The sequence below is a fragment of the Orbicella franksi genome, chromosome 12, assembly GCF_964199315.1.
Source record: "Orbicella franksi chromosome 12, jaOrbFran1.1, whole genome shotgun sequence".
NCBI lineage: Eukaryota > Metazoa > Cnidaria > Anthozoa > Scleractinia > Merulinidae > Orbicella > Orbicella franksi.
The window spans coordinates 15,108,762-15,121,261 of NC_138156.1; the positions used below are offsets into that span (position 1 = coordinate 15,108,762).

Consider the following 12,500-nt stretch of genomic DNA (forward strand, 5'->3'; position numbering starts at 1 on the left):
TCCGCGGTACGCCAACATTGCGGCCGGAAAATAGTGTAAACATCTGGAGCTTACTTTGGCTGTCTAGGCGACTGATTATCTGTACTGAACAAACAAGCATTTACATAAGCTCTTTTCCTAGTACTTTATCTGCTGATTGGGCTAAAAATCATGACATAAGTATATGTTTTTCGACAAACGCGTTCGTAGGTCTATGTCACGCACCGCCATAACTCGGAAATTCGAAATGTCTCGCTTGCTTGAGAAACGCAAATAACCACGACAAAGGCTGAGGAAAATAGACTGAAACGTTTATAGGCTGATATAAAGACCTTGACTCTTTTCACGCCCTAAAGACCTGCAAACGTGTAATAAGCTATTTTAAATCGATGACAAGAAATGCAATCAAAAGCAGGAGAGCTTAAGCACATCGATTCGATTGAATTTCGTACAACTTCAAATGCAGAACATTTAGCTCAATTGCAATATAGCTAGTGCTTCTCAGTATAACGACTGCCTGGGTACACGCAGCAAAGCGTCTAGTTTCAAGGGCAATTCGCAATTGGATAAGACTACGTTTCATGAAAATAAAAGATAATAATTGAATAGCAAGTTTGATACTGATTGTGCTGTCTAAAAAGAAAAAATGCTCTGTTATGAGGAGGAATTTTAAGTAGAGTGGAGCCGTCTGACTGTGCTATAGCAAATTTTTTAGAGGTCAAGAGCGTGGTTTCCAGACCTTCCGCTGTGATCTACATGTCGCTTAGCAGAGGTCGACACCTCTATCATTTGCTAATAATTTCTTTAGGCTCATTTCGGTATTGCAAAATATGTTTTAAGCTCTCTAAATATTGGCTCTGGAGGGATAAAATTTGAAATATTCCGTGAACATGTTACTTACGACGGGCCTGGCTGAATGATTAGGTCGATTAGATCTGTTTGCCAGGACAGAAAATGTAGCTTCTTGACAGGTCTAATTACCTCATTGATTGATTTGTTGTAGGCTTATCACAAACGGTGGATAGGCACATCAAAAATATAAATCTACAGGCTACCCTGTCCCGCCCTGATCGCTTCACTCTCCGAATTATTCTGTTTCGCGCTCGCCAAATTTTTTTTCTGTCCTCGCCGGGAACCTTTTCGAAGGCTAAAAGTATTTTTTTTCTTCATCTTAACAATTAAGCGAAACATTGATAGTAGTGATTTCAACAATAAAACTGCATTGACGCGCTGCACGAATTATTTTGTGTTGCGGACAATCAGTCAAACGCTGCGAGACGACACTCCAGCGTTATAGTTGCGGTTCCACTAGACTATTTGCCCACAGGAAAGAAGGTCGAGGGGAGTCTGTGTTTTGTGTGTGACCTTTATTCCCACAGTGAAACTCCCCATGGGAAATCACTAGGGTTTCTCTATGGTTATCTAACCACAAGAGTCGATTAACCAATCGGGTGGAAGGAAATGGTAAAAACAGGAAAACGCGGCACACGCTGGGCAAATTTTTGTGGTATTGCGCTGAAATTGCGCAAAGTAGCCAACTTTCGTGGTTAATTGTGATTACTTGATCACTTTCATTGGTGCATAGTTTTGTAGAACGTTTTCTTTTCATTGCAACTTTAGACCAGAATATGCAAAACAAGATGCGGCGTTATACAACGGCTATTTATTCCAGCGAAATCGGGAGCAAGAGAGTTATCAAAATCCAGCACCTGCCGTAGACGCTCCACATCCCTAGTATTTAATGGTAATCGCAGACGCCTTCTTCGCATTCTTCTTTTAAAAACGAAATTTCAGATCGCTAAATCAACCGAAAAAACGTCTATAAGTAAACCATACGTTTCGCGGTTAGCGATTTCCTTGAAGAATGAAATTTCCCCATAAACACTGCCAGGTCAAAAGCTCACCTCGGGTATCTATTTGGATTGTTTGCAATGTAACCAGAAAATATGACCTGACCGGAAACCCAAGCTGATCCCATTGGGAAAGCTCGGGCAGAAGGTGTGTACTGCAACTAACAAAAGGTCTGATCGTTGACACCTCGACGTCTCAACCCTTTCAAACTTAAAAAAAAAACCGCAGTTTCTTTTTCCACGACTTGTTGTTTTCTTTCCAAACAGCCTAAGGTTACCTGCGATCAGGCTTTATTTTTTTTTAGCTTTTTTTTTTTTTTGCTGTAAAAAGAACGCCTGATCGCAGGTTGTGCCTAGTGCGACCCTTGCTTAGTGTAAAAAAGTCTGTTATTAGGTGTCAAATTCCGCAAGGCCAAATGAAGACCGGAACCCAAGCCGACCTATATGTTTTATAAACATTTGCAAGACCACAGCAGCTACCCTAATTCAAAATTTGAGCATTTTTTAGCGCCCTTCGTTCGTACTAGTATGAAAGTTAACCCGGTATCATGTTAATCAAACATGCTTCAGTTATTTCGTATTTACAGAAGGAGTGACCTGATAGAGTTTTTTCGAGGTAAGGTCATCATATCTGGTCATCGGTAGGCAACGATATTTTCGCGCCAATGTTAAATAAATTAAATTTCAACTCGTGCGTGCTGGCGGAACGAGAAGACTTCTCGCAGTTGCACTCGTTCCGCTTCGAGAAAGAGTCGACTTATGGCAAGCCTAAAAAAAACGAACTGTTATTCTGGCGTCACGTGCCGCTCAAGAAACTATGGCACACGCGATAAAATTTCGCTGCTTTGCATCGCGATACAGTTCTTTCGGGATTTGCGTCAAAATTGCACGAAAATACAAACGCCAAAAAATTGCATCGTTTGTAACCCTGGAAATCCAAGCTACCTTTTTCTTAAAACAAGCTTTGTGAATGTAGAAACAACGGAATGTTAAGCTACGTATAAAACCTTGTTTGTCTCCTTGCTTGGGACGCGTTCAAGCCGAACTCATACAAATAAAATATATATAAGTATATTCGCGCGCGCTATTAAACTAAGAATAACCTGATTGGAAATCATAGAAATGAAGCACGAAAGTCGCTCACAGAATTCCACCCTTGAGACTTCAAGACGTAAATTTCGTAGCAAAACATCAGGGACACCCAAGGGAACAATGGAATATCTTTTCGGAAGAAGCGTAAAATCAAAGGAAACAACAGCTCATAAGTTCAGATAATAAGATTCTCTTAAGGTGGCCGAACACAGTTTTCGCGCGCGCTTTTGCTGATGCACAAGGATTGCAAAGAGCGATCATTTCATTTATTCAACATCCGCACTATCTGTGCTATTTTTTCTCTATTATTGAACGCAATGTATTGATGTCTTTAGTCTTTTATCACAAAGATATGTTAGAAAAGGTAACGACGCAAAGAAACCAGCAATTCTCAGCTTTCTCTTTGTTACCGAAAGAACCCAGTTAAATGCAGCGCATGCGCAGTTGCTCAAAAAATTGAGACCGATTGCTTTTGCGGAAACTTGCGGATTTCTGACGATCCAGTCGTTAGAATTTCAAGAAATTTGGCAAAAAAATAGTTCAGAAACCACGTGAATGATCTATCGCAAAAACTCTGAATTTTGACATAGGGAATTTTTAATAATACAGAACATGCGGTGAAAACGATTTACGGCGAATTACGAAAATCGCCTATGTCAAAATTTTATTAGAACAGTGTAGACAGAAGGGATTTAATGTCAATTCGTAGTGGGCAAAAGATGAAAAAAATCTAACGACTGGATTTTTTTTAAATAAACAAAAACCAGTTTTTAAGCCTTGTTTTTAACCAGCCCCGTTGCCGTGGCAACAGCACACACCTTAGCCAAAATGCGAGAATAAACTTTTCTGTGGTTAACCTTGACTCTTGCAAAAAACGAGCGCCAAAGCATAAATAGCTTAAAAGTAATGGTGAATTTAAGCATAGCCTCTTGAAAACTGTGTTCGGCCACCTTAAAGTTTCTGCCACATTACCATTATTCTAAAAAATCCGAGCAGAACGAACTGTTCCATTCTCCATAAATATAGAGTATCATAAATATAACAGTATCAATAGCCCAAAAACGATATAGCGAAAAACAAAACAACTACAATCCGTGACTTTCGCTTAAATGTCCTGGTCTGTCTGTCTGTCTGTCGATGTATGGTAAGCACACACTCAGATGAAATGTTCGCGATATGATGAGAATACTTGTGCCTAGAATTTGATTTAAATTTAAATACTAAGTGTATATAAACTTACTAGCTGTACTAGTAAACATGTTACATCTAAAGTAGACGGCACGCATAAGCATTTGTCAAAGACGATACTATTCCCGGTACTATTGCACGAAAGACATACAACAGCTTACAAGACTGACATACCTCAGTAAATGGTCTTTAGCTGCAATAGCGTCACACGAAACGATTCTGACGATTGCTGAAACAAAATTGTAAACATCTAAATAAGTAAATCAAGAATTTTCGACATGTGTGAAACTACAAAGAAGATCTGGTTGTCTAAACGGAAAGCACACCAAGAAGATAATGCACGAGGATAATGCACATAAAATTAATTGTTATCCAACTTGGTCAGAACAATAACGGCAAATACAGAATAGTAGAGTAGGTCTGAAAGTACACAGCTAACAGACAAGAGGAAGCACAGGAAACTTACCGTGTTGAAATAAAATCAACTCTCTTATTAAGAAACCGTTCCCGACTCTGTAGAGCGCTGTAGCCAAAAGCTTTGGCTGGGACGTGACCGTACCCGGCCTGCAATAGCAACGTTTTCGCTTTCAAAGTTGACAGCTCAGCTGTCACACAGGGGTCATATAACTGCTGTGTAATATGACGCAGCGCATGCCTGGATAGACGAATCCTAAGTGACCATATCACTAGGCGGCACCCTGAGTCCATTCTTCGCGCGAAATGCCTTCGGTTGATGAGTGCATGCTAATTTCCCGGGGCTAATTTTCCAGAGTGGCGGCTGGTAATGGAGTCTACCAGGGAAAACCTCACATTAAAATTTACCAGCTAGATTCATGCCAAAAATGCGCATTTTCCAGCTAGGATAAGCTCCGAGTTTAAACCAGTAAGCAAGCAATTGTTTTGAAGCGGACTTCCCAGCAAGTTCCATGCCAATGCTTCAGAATCCCAGCCAGCGCACTAAGCCCTGCCGAGCGGATATTTTGTATATCGGCTCCGGTGAGCACTCCTGATTACTGTCATGTCCTCCGGATCCCGGCTTTCAGTTGTTTAATTTTTTGTGGTCTTTCTTTTTCTTCTTGTTTTGAACGCTTTGATCCTTTCTCAACCAGCTCAGGGAGCTTATTACTGATCAACACCAGATCTTCTTCCGTCATCTGAAATTTCCCCCGACCACGTGGCAGATGTGACAATCGTCTTAGCAAATCACTAACAAATGATTCGGGAGGATTAGGGGGGCGGTTCAAAGTACAAAATTTCCTCAAAATATACACTTGTAATATTTAGGCATTTTCTTTTCCATTTCTTCATTTTTTTATCAGTGTTAATATTTACTGCGCCTTTCAATTGCTGGTTTTCAGTGTCACGCCATTCAAAATAGATCAAAATAAAAACTAGTAGTAATCAGAGATTATGAGAGTGCGTTCGACGCTCTCACTTTAATATATAATTATACATCGTAAATAAATGATTTCGCTAGCTGACTTTCAACCTTTGTCCATTGCTAAAATCAACATTTTTCAGCAGCAACCGAGGTTTTACAGTCAGACATGCATAGTGTCAAAGTCCATGCAAGTGAAGAGGTCACGATTTGTTGATACGTTGCGTGACGCTTCCAGTTTCTGTAGTCTCTCAAGTTTCATAGAATATTTAAATTACGTACATTATTCTAAGCTAGCATTTGCAGTCGCGTGCTCGTCTCAGGACTAATTCGAGTATTTCCCCTGATGAATAAAGTAGTCTTATGGATCTTACCTTCAGAGTACTTTTCCACCGATTCCAAACAATAAAATTTCGACCGGATAAAGACTGAGCTATCTGTCGCGACTGGAACTAATCAACAAATGCAATCCAAATGTAGCTGTTCCCACGGTTATCATCCCAAAGCCAAGTCGTGTCAATAAACAAGGACAATTCCCTCAGATTGCGATAAATGCTGCCGTCGAAGCGTTTAAATTCACCAAAATCTAACGCTGAAAGCACATAATAGCGAGGCGTACGGCGACTGGATGGAAAGAAGTCAAAAAAAGATCCGTCGGAAAGACGAGCTCACATGGTCTGCTAACATACTCACATGTTCGCCACATGTCTTATCACATTGTCTTAGCATGCCCCTGCAAAAATCAAGCGGGGTGACCATTTTGGTGTCCTTACAGGAACGTGTTTTTTTTCAGCTTAGAAGCGTGCACATGGAGACCAACTCTGAAAAGCCACAGGTCAAAATTAGGTTTGCGTTCCACTTCGTCGAACGCAATGAAAACCGTTCAGGAGGGAGGCGTAACGGTTTGCGGTGATGCGGTTTTGCGTTATTTTTGGTGCGGTTTTGCGGAAATCTTTATTTTAACCTGCGGTATTGCGGTTTAATAAGACTAAGCGGTTTGCGGTTTTCATAAATTTTGATGGCGGTAATCGGTAAAAAAGAGTCGGCAGCGGTCTGCGCCTGGGTCTGCGCTTTCCAGTTATGACAATTATTACTCGGATCCTGACGCTTCCGATGACTTTTGATCTCTTGTTTATGTTTTGCAAGGGACCATTGTTGTGCAAGCAAGCTTTGCTGTTTGTAAATTTTCGCTTTTTCCAGTTAATGATTGGTATGATTAGCCATTTTATCCAATGATACGTCGACTTGTTGACTTTCCGGGCTGGGAATCTTTCGCTCGGATTTCCTACAGTATTTGCCGTGGCCTCGTGCGGGACACTGTCTGCCGAGCAAGAAGAAGTGGTTATGAGGATGGTCGGGAAGAGATTGGAAGGAGAGATTGGAAGCTCGGCGACGTTTCTTCTGGCAGCAAGAACTCGCCTCTGGAGAGTTATACGCTTCAACAATCGTTTGCTTTACTGAACACTTCATGGGGCTGACTACGTTGTCTTCGGGTTATTCAAATTCTTCTTGGAAAATTTTAAATGAAATTTAAGGTTGATTCAGTCGAATTGCGACACAAAATGGATGTTCCGCGCTCGTATTCGGGATATTTGAGTTTGAAAACTAGCATCTTGACGAATTTTCACCGTGCAAAAAACTCGCTGAAAGCTTGCGTTGTTTAACATTCGAGTCGTTTCCAGTGCTGAAGTCATAAACATCGATGTTTTTCAATCGGGTAACTCAGCAGTATTTGTGCGTGCGCGAGCGCACTTATATCAGTCCCACAGCAGCATGACGAAGTCAGTCCTACGGTATTATTTTATGAGTGCGATGATCATACGTTGATTAACATTAACGTACACTTTTATCAAACTAAGGTCGTGTTTCTAATGGAATGGCGAACTAGAAATAATGATGACGGCACCGTAGCACATTTGTAACTACGGTTTCGGTGTTTTGGTAAATTTCCATGCGGTATTGCGGTTTGTTGCGTATTTTTACGCGGTTTTGCGGTTTTCGGACCCCCCTTACGCCCCCCTCATTAAATTACTTCTTGTTTATCGGTGAAAAGTTTTAAATCAAACAAAATCGTTCTCCTTCAATTTCCTCATAAGATATTTAACTTTGTTCCATTTCCTTATAAGATATTTACTTTCTTCCATTTATCTCTTAAGTTTTCGATAAAATAAGGGTTTTAGAAAAGTTCCATACCTTCGCGAGGAAAACAAAAGTATCAAGTTACAAACGTTGGCGTGAAAAGTAAAATTGTCACATTTGCTACTTCAGCATATTATTAAATTTTGAAATGAAAAAAAATCAACGTGAAACACCAGCGTAAAATTTGAAAGCTGTCTTGACAAACAATAATTGTAAGCTATTATTAAACATCGAATAAAAGTACAGACATGAAACATACGCACTGCTAAGATTGTAACAAGATTATGGCTTATAAAGGTTTCTGTTCGATCATATTCTGCAAGGGAAAAAGCCCTAGGTACCAAAGTAAATACAAACCGGGAGTGAACACGGGAGGTGTGACTATTGTGCCAGAGCTATACATTGCACTCTGCACTATCTGAGATCCGCACTATCTGAGATTGTCTCACTAGTGTCATGTAGTATGCACGAAAAGTTATTCTTTTTTTAAAAAAAAGAAAAAAAAATACTGTTGTAATAACAAGTATAGTCAATGTGGTAATTCGTATAACTAGAATAACCCGTAAGCCACACGTCATTCATCATCCACTGGGAGATCGAGGGATTTGCTCATAGAGCACTTTGATTTTAACATGGATCTAAGACCTTGGAGACGCAATCGTTTGTGACAGGCTACTTTGAGCGTTTTATTTTGTGTCGCGAATCGAGTTTATCAATTTTCGCAACAAATGACAGGCTAAAACGTTGAAGTGACGGGTGTCACTTTATCTAGCGTTACGCTTGCATTTTCCACTTTTTAGGTTCAGCAGTGGATTTCTCCGCGCTTTAAAACAAGTGAAACGAACCAGGCCAAATGGGCCCTTTCTTGATTAAATTCGTAATCTGTTTTTGGTTCAAAGTGTAACCCATATAGCCCGGCGTATCTAATCGAACGATTGATGTTCGATTGGGTTCGGTAATCGAACATAATCGAACTTACACCAAAAGTTAGTCAATCGAACAAAATTGAACGTTCGATTGCCGAACGGTCGACAATCGAACAAAATCGAACTTTCAATTACCGAAAGGTGGACAGCCGTACTCAATCAAACGCGGGATTACCGAGCTCCTGTTTGTTTGATTTCTACGTTTACTGCGCCTTTCAATAACATTCAACCGACAAATGCGTTTTTCGCTACCGTCAATCAAATGTTCGGCGGCTCCTCCCAGCTTCCGACTACTGCCGAGCGCGCGGTAATGAAATCGTTGAGCACAGTTTAGACTACGAAACAGTGCTCGGCGGTAGTCGGAAGCTTGGAGGAGCCGCCGAATATTTGATTGATGGTAGCGAAAAACGCATTTGTCGGTTGAGCTTTGAATTTTAGAGTCCGCATGTTATCGCTGGTTTTCACATGACGTCACTGAAATTCAAACTACAAAACTGTTGAGCTTCCTGAGATTTAACTTTAATGATGTATAAGAGCAGCTGAAAACTAATATTCATACAAATTTTCGCTCCGAATGGGTTCTTGGTTTTGTGATACACTACGCTTGAATTTCTACGCTTTTGCGTGACGCGGCATTTGCATGGCGGCCCAGAGAGCTGTCATTATGGTTAAAATAGTGACTTGTTTCGGGGAATTTGGCTATCTGAACAGTTTTTGTCTTAGAAAAAAATAGGTTTTAATTGTTTAGAGTTCCTCGAGAGATAAATTCACGCTTTTGTAGTAAACCTCAATGACAGATGTTTCTATTGGTTTCCGGCCGCCATGTTGGTGCCCATACGGATGGGCACCAGTATGGCGTCTCCATATAATTCTCTATAAATTTGGGTAAAAAAATTTCTCCGCATATCTTGCATAAGAAAAATTGCTGTGACTAGAATCTTGGAGATAGTCTTTGCATATTTACCTTCTTTCATTTCCCAGATTCTGGACTTAATCTACTGAACGAGGGGGGCGTAAGGGGGGTCCGAAAACCGCAAAACCGCGTAAAAATACGCAACAAACCGCAATACCGCATGGAAATTTACCAAAATACCGAAACCGTAGTTACAAATGTGCTACGGTGCCGTCATCATTATTTCTAGTTCGCCATTCCATTAGAAACACGACCTTAGTTTGATAAAAGTGTACGTTAATGTTAATCAACGTATGATCATCGCACTTATAAAATAATACCGTAGGACTGACTTCGTCATGCTGCTGTGGGACTGATATAAGTGTGCTCGCGCACGCACAAATACTGCTGAGTTACCCGATTGAAAAACATCGATGTTTACGACTTCAGCACTGGAAACGACTCGAATGTTAAAGTGCACCTAACCCCAAAATTTTTTTTTCGCTAAAACAAATCTAGACTTTACTTGAAGCATTTGGGCGAAGAAATTTTTGAATTTGGTTGAATCCTCGATTTTCTATACCCTTTCAAAGTCGCGATTAAGTGTTTCACGACCGCGTTTTAGGGAGTCTGGGGCGGCGGTACCTGATGACGTCTACCCAGGAACCAAACACAATAGCGCCTCAGTCAACTCACTGTATTTGCTCGAGAAAATAGAATGCAAAACTAATCGATCCGATGTATTTTGGGACTAAAACGTCCAAGTTTTGTCTCAGAATCATTTCTTTTTCGTCACTGGAGTCAGAGTTAAGTTTCGATTCGGAAGGCTCCGAAATAAACTTCGATCGAGCACGTTCGACAACTGTGAACTCACTGCTTAGAGCTTTGAGAACAATTTGCAATATTTCAAGCGACGACGGGGAAGACGTCTTTGCGGACGAGCTGCTTGTATATTAGGAATGGAAAGCTAGATACGAAGTGGAGGAGCAGGCAAACGAACAGCAGGAAAGAAAACTCAAGGACTGCTTTGGATGGTAATTTCGTCAACTAAACATAAGATTCCCACGCGTGTTTATAGCCCGTTTACATTTGTCCTTACCGAGAATGTATTTTGTCAAGGTTCTGTTAAATCCAGTTTGTGTTTTACTTTCAGTTGAATGCTTCATGTTTATAAGAGCGACGTACGTGTTGCAGTTTTCGAGACTTGATGACCTCCAAAACATTGGCTTCGATCGATTGAAAATCGTATTGTTTGGACCTGTATTTTTGAAGCTGCGGGAAGCAAGGCGGAAGGAAACATTTCATACAATTACCGATTTCACATTGTCACACGTTTTAAGTCGTAACTCCAAATAACCAATGTAAATTGTTCTCAAAGTTTGCAGTGAAATTCGTCGGATAAGCGAAAAGGATGTGTTCCCTAAGCGGTCCGCAGATAATGTTACGCGGTCATATTTTCGACGCTATTGCACAGAATCTTTGTCACACTGCTGATTTCCAAACCTTCGAAAAACTCTGTGAGTCTAACAATTTTGTTATCATGTAATTCTAGAGGATTAATCTTCGACTTTCATCTAAATCGAAAGAGAAATAAGTGTTGGTTGGCGGCGTACAGTTGCGATCTATTTACGTATCAGTATAACGCTTCTTGATCATGACCGGATCACACAACTTTGCCGGTTATGTTATAAATACTGCGGGATTGGAAGATATAGGTTGTCGGTGGTATTTCTACAAATTGCTGGTTAGCTTTAAGCAGAAAATTTATGAAAACAGCGTTCGAAAGTCTGCGGAACAAATTCCAGTGAGAGTTCTTCAATGGTTCTCACAGATTCAGTTCGCTTGTTTCGGTTCGACAAAATCAACCATCGTTTACGTCTTTATTGCACCATTAGCCGATCATCGCCAGTAAATTGTACAGTATACCTTTCTTTAAATCTGGAATATTGCTGCAACAGCCGATAGCACCTCTGGAAGGCGTTTCTGCGCACTTTTCGAATGTGTATTGCACCATCCTGAAGGAGATGAGAGGAAATGAGATATCCAACCTTCCTGGGTAGACGTCACAAGAGCCGCTGGACCCATTCTCCTCAAACTCGGTCGTGAAACAAAATGACGGTGTTTTGGAGCTATTTTCGAGATTTCGTCGTGGCACAGAAAATCGAGGATTTAACGGAATCCAAAAATTTTTTCGCAGAACTATTTCAAATAATAAGTAGATTCGTTCTAGCGAAAAAACATTTTTGGGGTTAGGTGCACTTTAAACAACGCAAGCTTTCAGCGAGTTTTTTGCACGGTGAAAATTCGTCAAGATGCTAGTTTTCAAACTCAAATATCCCGAATACGAGCGCGGAACATCCATTTTGTGTCGCAATTCGACTGAATCAACCTTAAATTTCATTTAAAATTTTCCAAGAAGAATTTGAATAACCCGAAGACAACGTAGTCAGCCCCATGAAGTGTTCAGTAAAGCAAACGATTGTTGAAGCGTATAACTCTCCAGAGGCGAGTTCTTGCTGCCAGAAGAAACGTCGCCGAGCTTCCAATCTCTCCTTCCAATCTCTTCCCGACCATCCTCATAACCACTTCTTCTTGCTCGGCAGACAGTGTCCCGCACGAGGCCACGGCAAATACTGTAGGAAATCCGAGCGAAAGATTCCCAGCCCGGAAAGTCAACAAGTCGACATATCATTGGATAAAATGGCTAATCATACCAATCATTAACTGGAAAAAGCGAAAATTTACAAACAACAATGGTCCCTTGCAAAACATAAACAAGAGATCAAAAGTCATCGGAAGCGTCAGGATCCGAGTAATAATTGTCATAACTGGAAAGCGCAGACCCAGGCGCAGACACGCTGCCGACTCTTGTTTACCGATAACCACCGCAATCAAAATTTATGAAAACCGCAAACCGCTTAGTCTTATTAAACCGCAATACCGCAGGTTAAAATAAAGATTTCCGCAAAACCGCACCAAAAATAACGCAAAACCGCATCACCGCAAACCCTTACGCCCCCCTCTTTAATCATCAAATAGTCACGGAATAGGCCCTT

At 40.8% G+C, this 12,500-nt stretch overlaps 1 protein-coding gene and 1 pseudogene across 1 annotated transcript in view; both read right to left on the bottom strand.

Moving 5' to 3' along the window:
• LOC145462469 (uncharacterized) overlaps nt 1-12,500 on the bottom strand; it is a 249,957-nt gene that overhangs the window by 188,882 nt on the left and 48,575 nt on the right. The gene's annotated exons all lie outside the window — the stretch shown is intronic.
• The window catches only part of LOC145462510 (uncharacterized), a 7,996-nt pseudogene continuing 3,957 nt past the window's right edge, over nt 8,462-12,500 (bottom strand).